Consider the following 12882-nt stretch of genomic DNA (forward strand, 5'->3'; position numbering starts at 1 on the left):
AAATGGTATCGGAGGAAGGTACAGTTTGAATTAAGGAATTCGGATTAATGGGCGCCCCATTACTGAAGATTATCAGTATGATCAATTATCTTTGCACGACGAAGCCCACGAGACCACTCGCCGTATGGATGAGCTTGCTGAGAAGCTCAAATCTTTGGAGTCTCAAAATTCCTTAGGTTTTGATGTCACAAATCTTGGTCTGGTTCAGGGGGTGAGGATTCCTCACATGTTCAAACCCCCTACTTTTGAGAAATACAATGGGACTTCTTGCCCACGCACTCATCTCCAATCTTATCTGGGATGGTTGGGAGCTCACACTGAAGATGAAAAGCTGTGGATGTACTATTTTGAAAACAGTCTGACTGGAGCTTCTCGTGAATGGTATTCTCATTTGTCTCATACTACCATCAAGAGCTGGAAAGACTTGGCAGAGGCTTTTGTCAAGCAATATCAATACAACTTGGACATGGCTCCAAATCGAACCTTGTTGCAAGGAATGTCTCAGACTGCCAAGGAGACCTTTAGAGAGTATGCTCAGCGTTGGAGACAGATTGCTGCGTCCATCCAACCCCCTATGTATGAAAGGGAGATGGCGGACATGTTCATGAACACTCTTCAAGGCAATTATATTGAGAGATTGGTTGCTTTCCCGTCAATCAAGTTTGTAGAGATAGTAATTGCTGGAGAAAGAATCGAGAGTCTGTTGAAGATGGGCCGAATTCAAGACAATAGTGCTTCCAGCTCGTCAGGACCCAAGAAACCGTTTGCTGGTAACGGTCAGAGAAGAAGAGAAGGCGAGACAAGCGTTGTGTATGCCGGCAGAGGCAGGGGCAGAGGACGCCCTAATTATTATCAAGATCAAGTGGCTGCAGTCACTATTCCAACACCTGCTCCTCAACAGCAACAACAACCGCAGTATCAACCACAACAGCAACCCAGGTACAACAATCAATAACAAGGAGGTAATTCGGGTCAGCAGAGACACTATTAACAACGTCCAAGGAAGACGGACCGGGTCATTGAGCCAATCCCAATGCCTTATTCTGTATTAATTCCCAGGCTGATTGACCTGAATCTGGTTACGTTAAGAACTCTGGCTCCACCAATCGATCCCAATAATTTGCCCAGAGGTTATGATGTCAACGCCAGATGTGCTTTTCACTCCCACGCACCTGGCCATACTACAGATAATTGCAAGGCTTTCCAGCTAAAGGTATAAGATTTGAGAGATGCCAAGGCTATCAATTTTTCTCCGGTGCCTAATGTTATCCAAAACCTGATGTCGGCTCACGGCGGGCAGAGGATCAATGCTGTTGATAGTGGGGAAACTTTGGATTTGGTTTCTGATGTGACTAAAGTGAAGACTTCGCTATCGGTGGTTAAAGACCGACTTCTGAAAGGACAAATATCCCCTGGCTGTGATGAAGAGTGCAGAAATTGTCAAGCTGCCGAGAACGGATGTGACAGTTTGATATGGGGTATTCAGCAACTGATAGATGAAGGTTGTCTTCAGTTCGATCAGACCCGTCCAGTGAAGAATGATGTGTCAACAATGACGATTTATTTCACTCCTGAAGAAATATATATTCCCGAGAGACCCGCTCCGACAATAATATATTTCCCAGAAAGTACAGAACCAATAACGGTGAACATCGAAAGTCCAACACCAGTTACAATTTACTTTGATAGCCCTCAACCGGCTTTGGTTAGTCCGGTCACCATCACGGTACCAGGATCTGTTCCGTATGGGAAAGACAGTGCTATCCCGTGGCACTGTGGGGCTGATATCTACCGCCAGGGGCAGAAAGTTAACAAGGAAGACATTGATATTGGTAGCTCCGCTATAGACAATGTTGGAGGGGTTGGTGGCTTCACTCGCAGTGGACGCCTATTTGCACCATCAACATTGCGCACGAATACTGAAGCTGAGGCAGCTGCCAAGGCTAAAGGAAAACAGGTAGCCACCGAAGAGGTTACTACTGAGGAAGCTCCTCCTAGGACTGCATTCGAGAAGGAAGTGGATGAGTTTATGAGGATTATCAAGAAAAGTGACTACAAGGTAGTCGACCAGCTAAATCAGACACCCTTAAAGATCTCCATTCTCTCATTATTGATGTGCTCTGAGGCACACAGAGCAGCCTTGTTGAAAGTACTGAATATGGCCTATGTTCCACCAGAGATAACTGTTAACCAGCTGGAGTCGGTAGTTTCAAATGTAAACGCTAGCCATGGGCTAGGTTTCACCGACTATGACTTGACATCTGAGGGCAGGAATCACAACAAAGCTTTGCATATCACAATGGAATGTAAAGGGGTGGTGCTTTCCCATGTTTTGGTTGATATAGGCTCTTCTCTAAATGTTCTTCCAAAGAAAGCCTTAATGAAGTTGGATTGCGATGGCATCATTCTGAGGCCAAGTAATTTAGTTGTGAGGGCTTTTGTTGGCTCTAAGAGATCTGTCTTTGGCGAAGATGAGTTGCCAGTTAGGATTGGACCGCAAATGTTCAAGAGCACCTTTTATGTGATGGATATCCAGCCTGCCTATAGCTGTCTGCTAGGTCGTCCATGGATTCATGCTGCCGGTGTTGTTACTTCTACTCTCCACCAGAAGCTAAAATATGAACTAGAAGGTCAGGTCGTCACTGTCTGTGGTGAAGAGGATATTTTTGTTAGCCACCTGTCTACATTTAAGCATTTGGAGATGGATGGCGAGATGCATGAGATGCTGTGTCAGGGCTTTGAAGCCATAAACATGAGTGAGGTCGCGCCCAAAGCTGTCTTTTCACCTAAGTCTGAGAAGGTCGAGACTTCTATCTCTTCATACAAGCAAGCTGTTGAGGTGGTTAAAGCTGGTAATGCCCAAGGCTGGGGAAAATTTGTGGAGCCAGTCATCAAAGAAGACAAGTTTGGATTGGGGTATACTCCGGGGTCTCAGAAGAATGAAGCCGGTACTTTCTCTAGTGGGGGTTTGGTTTCTCCCCACATCGTCAATGCTGCAGATAAAGACAAGGCTGACAGCGACTGTGACTTGCTGGATTCGCTCGTGTGTCCCGGGAGAAAAGCTCAAGAATTGGGCGTCTGAAAAAGTCGTCCGAGTTACTCTACTGAAAGAGTAATTTTTATTGTTTTCCTTTTATTACATGCATAATAAAGTCTTACACTTTGCCCAAGGTGTAATGACTCACCTGTAGGGCCATCCATTTAGTTGCATGTCGCAATTATTTTCATCATCAATAAAGGTCAACTTTTGCAAACAATTTTGTGTTCTCTTTCTTTTAGTTATTTTTTTACTTTTACAGAAAAAACAATAAAAAATGGCATTGTTTCTTTTTCGTTTTTCTTTCCAATAAAAAATAAATAAATCTCGTTCTAAAGTAAAGCATGATCCTCCATCATGCAGAGATGATCACCCGGATCTCACTACTAATGACACTGCTATGGCCAAGTATGAGTTCGACAATCCTATCTATTAAGCCAGAGAAGGGGTTGAGGAAGATTGTGAATTGCCTGAAGAGTTAGCCAGGTTGTTGAGACAGGAGGACCGAGCTATTACACCTTATCAGGAGGTGATTGAGACCATCAACATTGGTACCGAGGACGACAAGAAAGAGATCAAGATCGGGGCTAGTCTACAGGCCGAGGTGAAAGAACAGTTGATCAGTATGCTTCGTGAGTACGTCGACATCTTTGCTTGGTCCTATCAAGATATGCCAGGTTTGGATACAGACATCGTTATGCAAAAGTTACCGTTGAATGAAGATATGTCGCCGGTGAAGCAGAAGTTACGCCGAACTCGTCCTGACATGGCAATGAAAATAAAGAAGAAGTTCAGAAACAGTGGGATGCAGGGTTTCTCGCTGTGGCCAGTTACCCACCATGGGTGGCCAATATCATACCAGTACCCAGGAAGGATGGAAAAGTACGGATGTGCGTCGATTACAGAGATCTGAATAGAGCTAGTCCGAAAGACGACTTCCCATTACCTCACATCGATGTTTTGGTTGATAACACAACTTAGTTCTCCGTATATTCTTTCATGGATGGTTTCTCCGGTTATAATCAGTTCAGGATGGCACCGGAAGACATGGAGAAAACAACATTCATCACACCATGGGGTACCTTCTGTTACAAGGTCATGCCTTTTGGGTTGAAGAACACAGGGGCAACGTACCAACGGGCTATGGTAACACTCTTTCATGATATGATTCACAAAGAGATCGAATGCTATGTGGATGATATGATTGCCAAGTCCCGAACAGAAGAAGAACATCTGGACAATATGCAGAAGTTGTTTGAACGTCTAAGAAGGTTCAAGTTAAGGCTGAATCCGAACAAGTGCACTTTTGGAGTGCGAACTGGTAAGGTGTTAGGTTTCATTGTAAGTGAAAGAGGAATAGAGATAGATCCTAAAAAGGTAAAAGCTATTCAAGAAATGCCTGCACCTAAAACAGAAAGAGAGGTTCGTGGTTTCCTGGGCAGATTGAACTACATTTCAAGGTTCATATCAAATCTTACAGCCTTTGTCTTGACACATAATTGCATGAGTTTGCTTATGATGTCTTTTATTGCATTTTGTGTTGTTTTAAGACATAGTGAATTACCTGTGGCATAAGCTGACATAGGTTGGCTTTTGATTAACACTTTGTGAGTCGTATGGTTCTGCTTGTATGCTTGAGTACTTGATCCTTGACTCCCTTTCACGGAACAACTTAACTTCTTTGAGAAGTAAGTTGATTCCATTCTTCTTTCTTCTCTTTTCTTCCATTTCTTTTCTTCTTCTCCTTTCCTTGGTGCTTCATGAAGATGCTGCCCTTCCATGGTAATTTCTCTTAAACCTCACAAACCCTAAGAACATCCAAGCATGACAACAACTAGGATTGATTAGTCCCCCTTTAGATTTTTCCTTTGGTCTCTCTTGAGTCTCTCTTCTCATCTTCATACTTAATCATAAGACACTTAATAAAATAATAAAGCCATCTCTTGTAACTTGAGCCTCATGTTAAGAATTCTATGTCCATCTCATCTCGGGATTGGGATTGTAGGGTTCTAACATTGATGGACAAGTCTCCCTCAAGAGGTAGCTTTAAAACCCTAAAAAACACTTCTTCATCTAATCAATGATAAAAATCACTTAACAAAGGAAAAGTTTTTGAGCTTATAGCTTGAACTATGGAAGTGAGTTTGGGGATTTCCTCCATACTTAGAGTATGTCGTTTACATTCCATTTCGGAGTGATATCTGGTATATTCACTCCATTGTTGAAGAGTTAAGCTCAATCGCTTGAACAAACTTCAAAAGTCTAAAATTTCTAAAACTCCTCACAACAAACAATAATCGTGTTTCCTTCGGGAATTCTTTTCTCATCATCTTCATTCCAAACGCGAACTTGCTTCTCCCGTCTATTGCAAGACAGTATGCACTCGAGCCAGACGAGTCAAACACTTGAGCATAGACAATAGCAGTTCAAACTTCCCAAAACACAATCAAGTCTCTCTGAGTCGAACTACAGCGTTCTGACTTCCTTATTGCACGAAAGGATACGTAGGCATGAGCTAACGCTTGGCGAACAAAAGTCCCCAGTCTCTTTCCTTTGTCCCTCATCTCTTTCTTTTCACCCTTTTCGGTCCTTTTCTTTGTAGAAGCTTCAGATACCCTCACCCTTTGAAACAATGGCTAGCATGCGTGGATCCCGTCGAGTACGACGGACGATCCAGGTGCTAATACCTTCCCGGTTTCGTAACTGACTCCCTTATCCGTTCCTCTGGTCCGAGACCTCGCTTTCTCCGTTTTTCTTCGGTATTTTGCAGCATTACCATTCCTTCGGGATAAAAATGCTATGCTGGCGACTCTACCTTTTCCATGCCACTTCGCGTTTGTACCAGGATGAAAATCCAGGGAGCGACACCCGTCTACATTAATCTCCAGCAGATTTGCTCCTCGATCATCCTCAGCAGGGTTGATCCCACTTTTAGTCCTCAGCACGGTCGTCAGCAGTATTTCCCCAGTGGAATTGTTAGAGCAGAGACTGTTTGTTATTTTCCTCTTGAGCAGAGTGGGCGTTGAAAATGTCTATCTTCCCATCCCCAGCGGAGTAGTGTTTTTCTTCTCCTCAGCAGAGATGATTTATCCAGCAGTGCAAGGATATGTGTTGGTTTTGAAACTTTTTGATCGGTGGTTGTTCCCCACAGAGTTTCATTCTTCCCCTGGATAATTTCGCCAGTAGAATTGCTTCTACGATGGATCATGTCCGTGTTCAGTTCTCCATCCAAGACTTTGCCTGATTTCAGATTGGCATTGGAACTTTTGAGGAAGATGTGTTGATTCTTTCCCAGCGGAGTGATTGGTTCTCCTTCCCCTGCAGAGATCATTGTTTCCTGGTATCTATTGCCCCCATCAGATTGGGTGTTCTCCAGTGGGCCTGGCTTTCTCTTTTAAGAAGTAGTACCGGATGTCTGTCCATTGATTCTTGGACCTGTTTGTGTTAGATATGTCTGTTTGTCAGCATTAATCATACATAAACCATGCATATACATGCATAATTATAACATTCAGATATTCATGTTGCATTTTTTTCCATATATCTTTGTTTGTTATCTCCTGCTATTTGGTGATATATATTTCCCCAAGCAGATGTTTGTGTCTGATCTCTCCATATAGAGTCAGCCCCATAGGCATAAAGTGTCTATCCTTTCTTCCATATTACCCACTGAGTTATATCCTCATTGGGTTGAGTCTTATTCCATTGTATCTCTCTAGTTTGTTCCTAGACTGACTACTCTCATATTTTCCCTGTGCTTCCCCGTAGTTTAGATGAATAATTGCTCAGTAACCAGTAATTGTCCATCTTTTCCCTGGCGGAGTCTGTGGCCTTCTACCCAGTAACCGGTAGTCGTAAGTCCTATTTCTGTGGTTTTCTACCCTCATACCGGTAGTTGTAAACCCCATGTTATCCCCTTGCAGAGTTAACCCTTGGTTTTGTTCATCCTAACCACAAACGGTTACTCTCTTCTATGGTTTTCTACCCAGTAACCGGTAGATATAATCCTCTCTTCATTGGTTATCTTTATCCAATATTCGGTATTGATATTCCTTCATCCTTTTGAGTATATCTCCCGATAACTAGTGATATATCTCTTGGATAATTGTTTTGACAAAGCAATATATCCCCGACGAGTCATCTTTCATTTACCCCTTTCTGCTGGTAATGATCGTTTCTCCCCCCGATTGGTCATCATATTTATACCCGGTAGTCGGTATCCTGATGTCCTTTCTTTTCGGTCGATTTATCCTTTATTAACCCAGTAACCAGTTGTGGATAATCTTCCATGCGAGTATGATATCTACGTTCTGATGGTAATAGATAATATATCTCATGCGCTCTTCAATCGAAGTCTTTTTCTTCCCCAGTCGAGTAAGATTCGTATTTCCTTAACGGAATCGAATGCCCATCCTGTAATCGAGTATGCTTTTCCAGCCTTCTTTTCGGATGATGAGTGTCTAGGGAGTATTCCCCAATTCACGCCTTGGTTGGTCACCTATTATATGTCTGGTAACCGGTATCCCTGGTGGTCCTTCCTTCTGCTCCACCTTTTTGTCCCTTGTGGAGTCAGATTTTCCTGAGTTGAAATATACCTTCTAGGTCTTCCTCAGATGTTGTGGATGTTTGATATCTCTCACCCTTATACCGGTCTTAGATATTCATTCTCCCCGAGCGTGTTGTTTTCTCACCTTCATATCGGTGTCTATATCGCATATCTCTTTGAGCTTATTACCCAGTAACCGGTAATACCTCATCTTGTTGTTTCCTCAACTGAGTCCTCTTTGGACACTCCCCATCGGAGTCCCTTGGTGGTTCTTTTCCAGCCTGAGTCTGTATTTTTATCCGAAGTATCCTTTGTGAATAGTTCCATTATATTGGCATATTCCCTAATACATGCATTTTTGCGCCAGCTCGAGTCTTTCCATCGATTTATTTTCATGGAATCTCTCTTGTGTCTCTCAACATATTTCAAGTCGTAACCTGCTCACACACTTTACTCCCTTTTTACTCCTAGAGTCTCCGTCCCATGGAGTGTATTACTCATATGGATTTCAAGTTTCTCCTGATTTGTTTTTCTTTTGTGGACATATATCCCGAAAGAGTATTACCTTTTGCATACATACATTTGCATCATGAGGTCTCTTAGGGACCAAAATTCATCTCTTTGTTATTATTTAAGCCCATTCTACCTCGTCGAGACGAAGATTTTAACCTGCACTTCTCCGGCTAGAATGACCATAAATAGGGGCATCTGTAAGACCCCAATTTTGACCCTAAGATCTCTCATGGCATCATAACATTGCATTTGCATCTTGCCTCAAGGATCATGGCATCTTGGCTCTTAACCTTTGGGTGGGAACTTTTGTGAGTTGGTTTGAGACCGCCAAGCATGCTTTAATTGTATACTATTGCTTTTCTCATTTTGTTTACTAACCAAAAGCAGAAAAATAAGTCACTAATTTTGCTTGTTTTGTAGCTTGAGCAATCATAAGATCCAAGGCTCTTAAAAGACCCTATGCCCATTGAAGTGGCCAGGTGAAGGTGAAAGAAGGCATGATAATGGTTCACAAAGCTCTCAATCATCATATATTCCTCCCAAGTATCTCATTTTGTCAATTTGATCAAAGAAAACAAAGGGCCTGAGGCTTGTTTCCCAAGGAAACCCTAATTCATCTGTTCATCAACTGTGCCTTGCTCATGGAGCAACCTCAACCCATGATCGAATACAATCAAGGGAAGTTCTTCCATTCATAATTTCATGCATATTTGAGCTTATTTAATTGTCCTTAATCATTAATTCATCAAGATTTGAGGCATGGACTTGAGAAGTTGATCAGTCAATTCATCTGACTATTTTGAAGTACACTGAGACCTAACTTTTGATGTGTTTGTCAAATGGAGATGACCCTAAGATCAAAAAAGTTCTTAAGGACCATTTGAACAACTGTCATGTTCATAAAAAATCCATTTGAAGCTTGGAAGGTCATCATCCATTTCAAAACATTATAGGCCATTTTGACTGAAACCCTAATTTTTGGTCAACTTACCAAGAACATAACTCATTCATTTTTCATGATTTTAAGGTGGGATAAAATTAATTGGAAAGTTTAAGATGTCTAATTTTATTGTTATGTTGGACAAATTTTCGTAATCCTAAAATAAATACATGTGATAATGCAAAACATTATAGGTCATTTTGGACCAAAGGCATTGAATTGTGAAAAAGTCCAACTTCAAGTGCTCATAACTTTCTCATCAAAAATCTAAATGATGCAAACTTTGAGTCCAAATTTATTGTCTTGAAACGATATACAACTTTGATGTTGAAGGTTTTCTCATTTGGAGCATGTAGCATTTAAATAGAAGGGCTTGAAGTTGGCCAATTTTGGAAATTTGCACATACACATGTTTTGCACCTTGCACTTTATGATCAATTTTCACCATTTTCCCAATTCCAAATTAAGTTTTGTTCAACATAACAATTAATCCTCATGTCAAGATCTTTCCAACCATTACTCATAAGGCTATGTTTTATTTTTGGAGGTATCATTTTCGAAGGGGAGAATGTTTGGTGCATTTTTTGGAAACTAATTAAAAACTCATTGCATATGCCAATTGCATCCATTTTGCATGACCATTCCATCATGTTTTGAGCTCAGCTTGCCAAACCAAGTGGAATTGGCCCCTCCATGCGCTTGTACAGGCCCATGCATGGAGGCCCTTTCCATCCATGCACAAGGCTTCATAATTTCACAACCTGAAGGCGCCTGTTATGCTGCAAGAATCCCTCCATAGCCTCACTTAAAGGAACTCTCTCTTTCTCTTCAAATTTTCAGATCTGAATTTCAATTTCATTGATTGATTTTCAGACTCATAGTTCCTTAACCTTGCTCCATCTTCATCCTGAGATCATACTGCAAGCATTAGAAAAGGAGAATCGTGCTCTCAAGATCCACATTTCAGAGGTGGATAACCAAACTTATTTTCTGGTAAACTCCTTGTTTATAGCTTATTTCTTGCATTTATTGGGTTGGATGAAGTCCTCTCGTCAAAGGCAACATAACTGTGCTTTGAATTTTGAAACTCCATCAGGTTTCAGTTGAACACCATATTTTTCAATCTCTGATTCCTCTCTCCATGGAAGTCTAGAGTGGAAATAGATGGCACAGGGGTGATGTACATCACCCCGGCTTTCCATTGTTGTATAGATCATGGCTTTTGGTTGAGGTTGCCATGTCTGCAACTCTCACCAGAACCGGAGAACTCGCTGGAGAAGACGGTGGTGAACACCATCGTCCCAACTCCAGATCAAGCCATGTCCGTTGGATCTTGTTTCCAGATCTAATTTAGACCTTCCTTTGTTATGACTTTATTTAAATGTTTATCTTGCTCAGTTGACTTGAGTGTATGATGGTCACGCGCTCATGATCCGTCTGATGCGTCAGCTCAATTAATGAGCTTCAATCCAACGCCTCACGCTTTTTCCATTTTTAATTTCTGATTTTAATTTCCATTTTATTTTCTTTTATTTCATTTCATTTCAAAAAATCATATCTCACTCATTATTGGTCCAAAATATGTGAGACCAATTGCATTATTTCTCTTTTAATTTCTAGTTTCGAAAAATGACTTTTAATATTTTTTATTTTATCATTTGATATTTTTTAGGAATTTTCTCTTTTCTGGTTATTTTTAATTCATTTTAAATAGTTTTTGATAATCAAAAAATACAAAAAATATTTTATCAACCTTTTTGAATGATGATGGATCTATGAAAAATATTCTCATCAATTATTAATTGATTTGAGATTTATTTTAGATTTTAATTCAATTAGGTTATTTTTATGCATTTTTAATTGATTAAAAGTAGTTTCTGGTTTCTAAAAATGCTGAAGTTTTTTGTCAAACTTTGTTTGACCTTGTTGAACTTAGGATGATCCATTTGGACTTTTCAAAGTTGATTTGAAATGGATTTAAAGTTTGACCTTTAATTGTTATTTTTAATTCAAGTATTATTTTAATTTTGAAAATACCAAAAATATTTTATTTGTTTCTTGACTGACTAAGCTTCATTTTGCTTCTGTTTACTAATGTTTGACCTTGATTTCATCTATCTTTGGTTAATGTTTGTTGATTACTTCATTTGATTTCCATTAATGCACTTTCTTATTCATCTTCTTCTTCTTCTTCTTTTTCTTATTTTGATCAATGAGTTAAAGATTGGTGGTTAGCCTTGATGTTTGGGAGGTTTAACCTTCCTTGATTCAAATCTTATTCATCTCGGTCATAGATCAAGTGAATGGCTTTGCATTAAGGATAGGTTGCTTCCTAATCAAGCAAATAACCAAAATCAATACAAGATCATCTCTCACCTTCTTTTGGCATGGCAAGTTGTAGGAGCTTGATTCACTAATCAAGATCTCTAACTTGTGTTGTTGCCTACATTTTTATTGACCGGCCTCAGATAGTTGTGACTACTACATTAGTCCACTTACGATTGCTTAACATAGCGCTAAATTTCCTTATGGCACAATAACACTAACCATTAACCATTAACATTTAACTTTTGCACTTTACATTTATGCAATTTACTATTCTTGTACATATTATTCATTTGCTTTTGCCCTTTGCTCATTTGAGCACATGTTTATGTTAATGCAATTTGCCTTTTGCTCACTTGAGCACATAATTGTGTATATATTATTGTGCTTGTGTTTTGTTTTGATTGTTGTGAACCAAATGCCAAATGGACAAAAGGACTTAGATTCTAGGACATTCCCTATGCAAAAATGGAGTAAAAAGGCCTTAATGTTGAAGATGGATTAGAAGGACCAAATCTCTAAACTCACTCTTGTCCATTCTTGGTTTACATTATGGAACTTTTTGATGTGTGTGCTTTTGTGCTAGGGATTCCTATTTGAGCCAAATTGAAGAACCATTGTCATGTGCATCCAAAGTGAGAGATACAAGAGCCATTGGAAGATTCCTTAGAGCTTGCTTAATTGATTGGTTGCTTGAGTATACATTTATTTGCTTGCATATTCCAAAGGATGGGAACTACTTGGATCATCATATGATCTCAAGAAGGGAACTCCATTTGTGGTCTTATCTCTTTTCCTTCATCTCTTGTATGTTTAGGACTTAGCCATTCTTCTTCTTCCCTCCACTCTAACACAAGCCAAAACTTTTGTGCAAACATTAACATTTTATTTTCAAACATTAGAAACCTAAGCATTATGCTTTTGATTTTCAAACTTTCTTTTCATAACACTTATTTTGAATTGAATCCTTAAGTCAACTTTGACCATATTTTGTAAATACTTTTCATTGGTAAATATAACTCATTCAAATGTTTTTGTGGTTTCAATGGCCACTTTCTTATCAAAACTTTTCATAACCTTTAGCTATTAGGTTTGAGTTATCCTTGAGGTAGATGTAATACTCACCTATATCCTTAGTGATGGAAAATGAACCTTCCATTCTTATTATAGGGTTAACCCCTCACTAGCATGTTGAATCTATCCTCACATGGTGGATTTGTGGTTTTAGGTTGAGTTTTCTCCCTTGGATAACAAAAGACCTTAAGGCTTTTGGACCAATCAATTCACCACCTTGTTTTGAGATTTTTACCCCGAACTACGAGGTTTTGATCCTAATCTTTTTTAAGATGGTACGTAGGCAATAGGTTCATCCATTCAAACACAAAATTGTAAATAACTTGTACATTCTTCTCTCATCCTCCCAATCATGTTTGCACAAATAATTTTCAAAAATACCAACCTACCTTACAACAATTGTGAAAAGGGCTCCCTAGGAGTACCTAGGATATTTTGGGTGCTTAA

The sequence above is a fragment of the Lathyrus oleraceus genome, chromosome 1 (genome assembly GCF_024323335.1).
Source record: "Lathyrus oleraceus cultivar Zhongwan6 chromosome 1, CAAS_Psat_ZW6_1.0, whole genome shotgun sequence".
Classification (NCBI taxonomy): domain Eukaryota; kingdom Viridiplantae; phylum Streptophyta; class Magnoliopsida; order Fabales; family Fabaceae; genus Lathyrus; species Lathyrus oleraceus.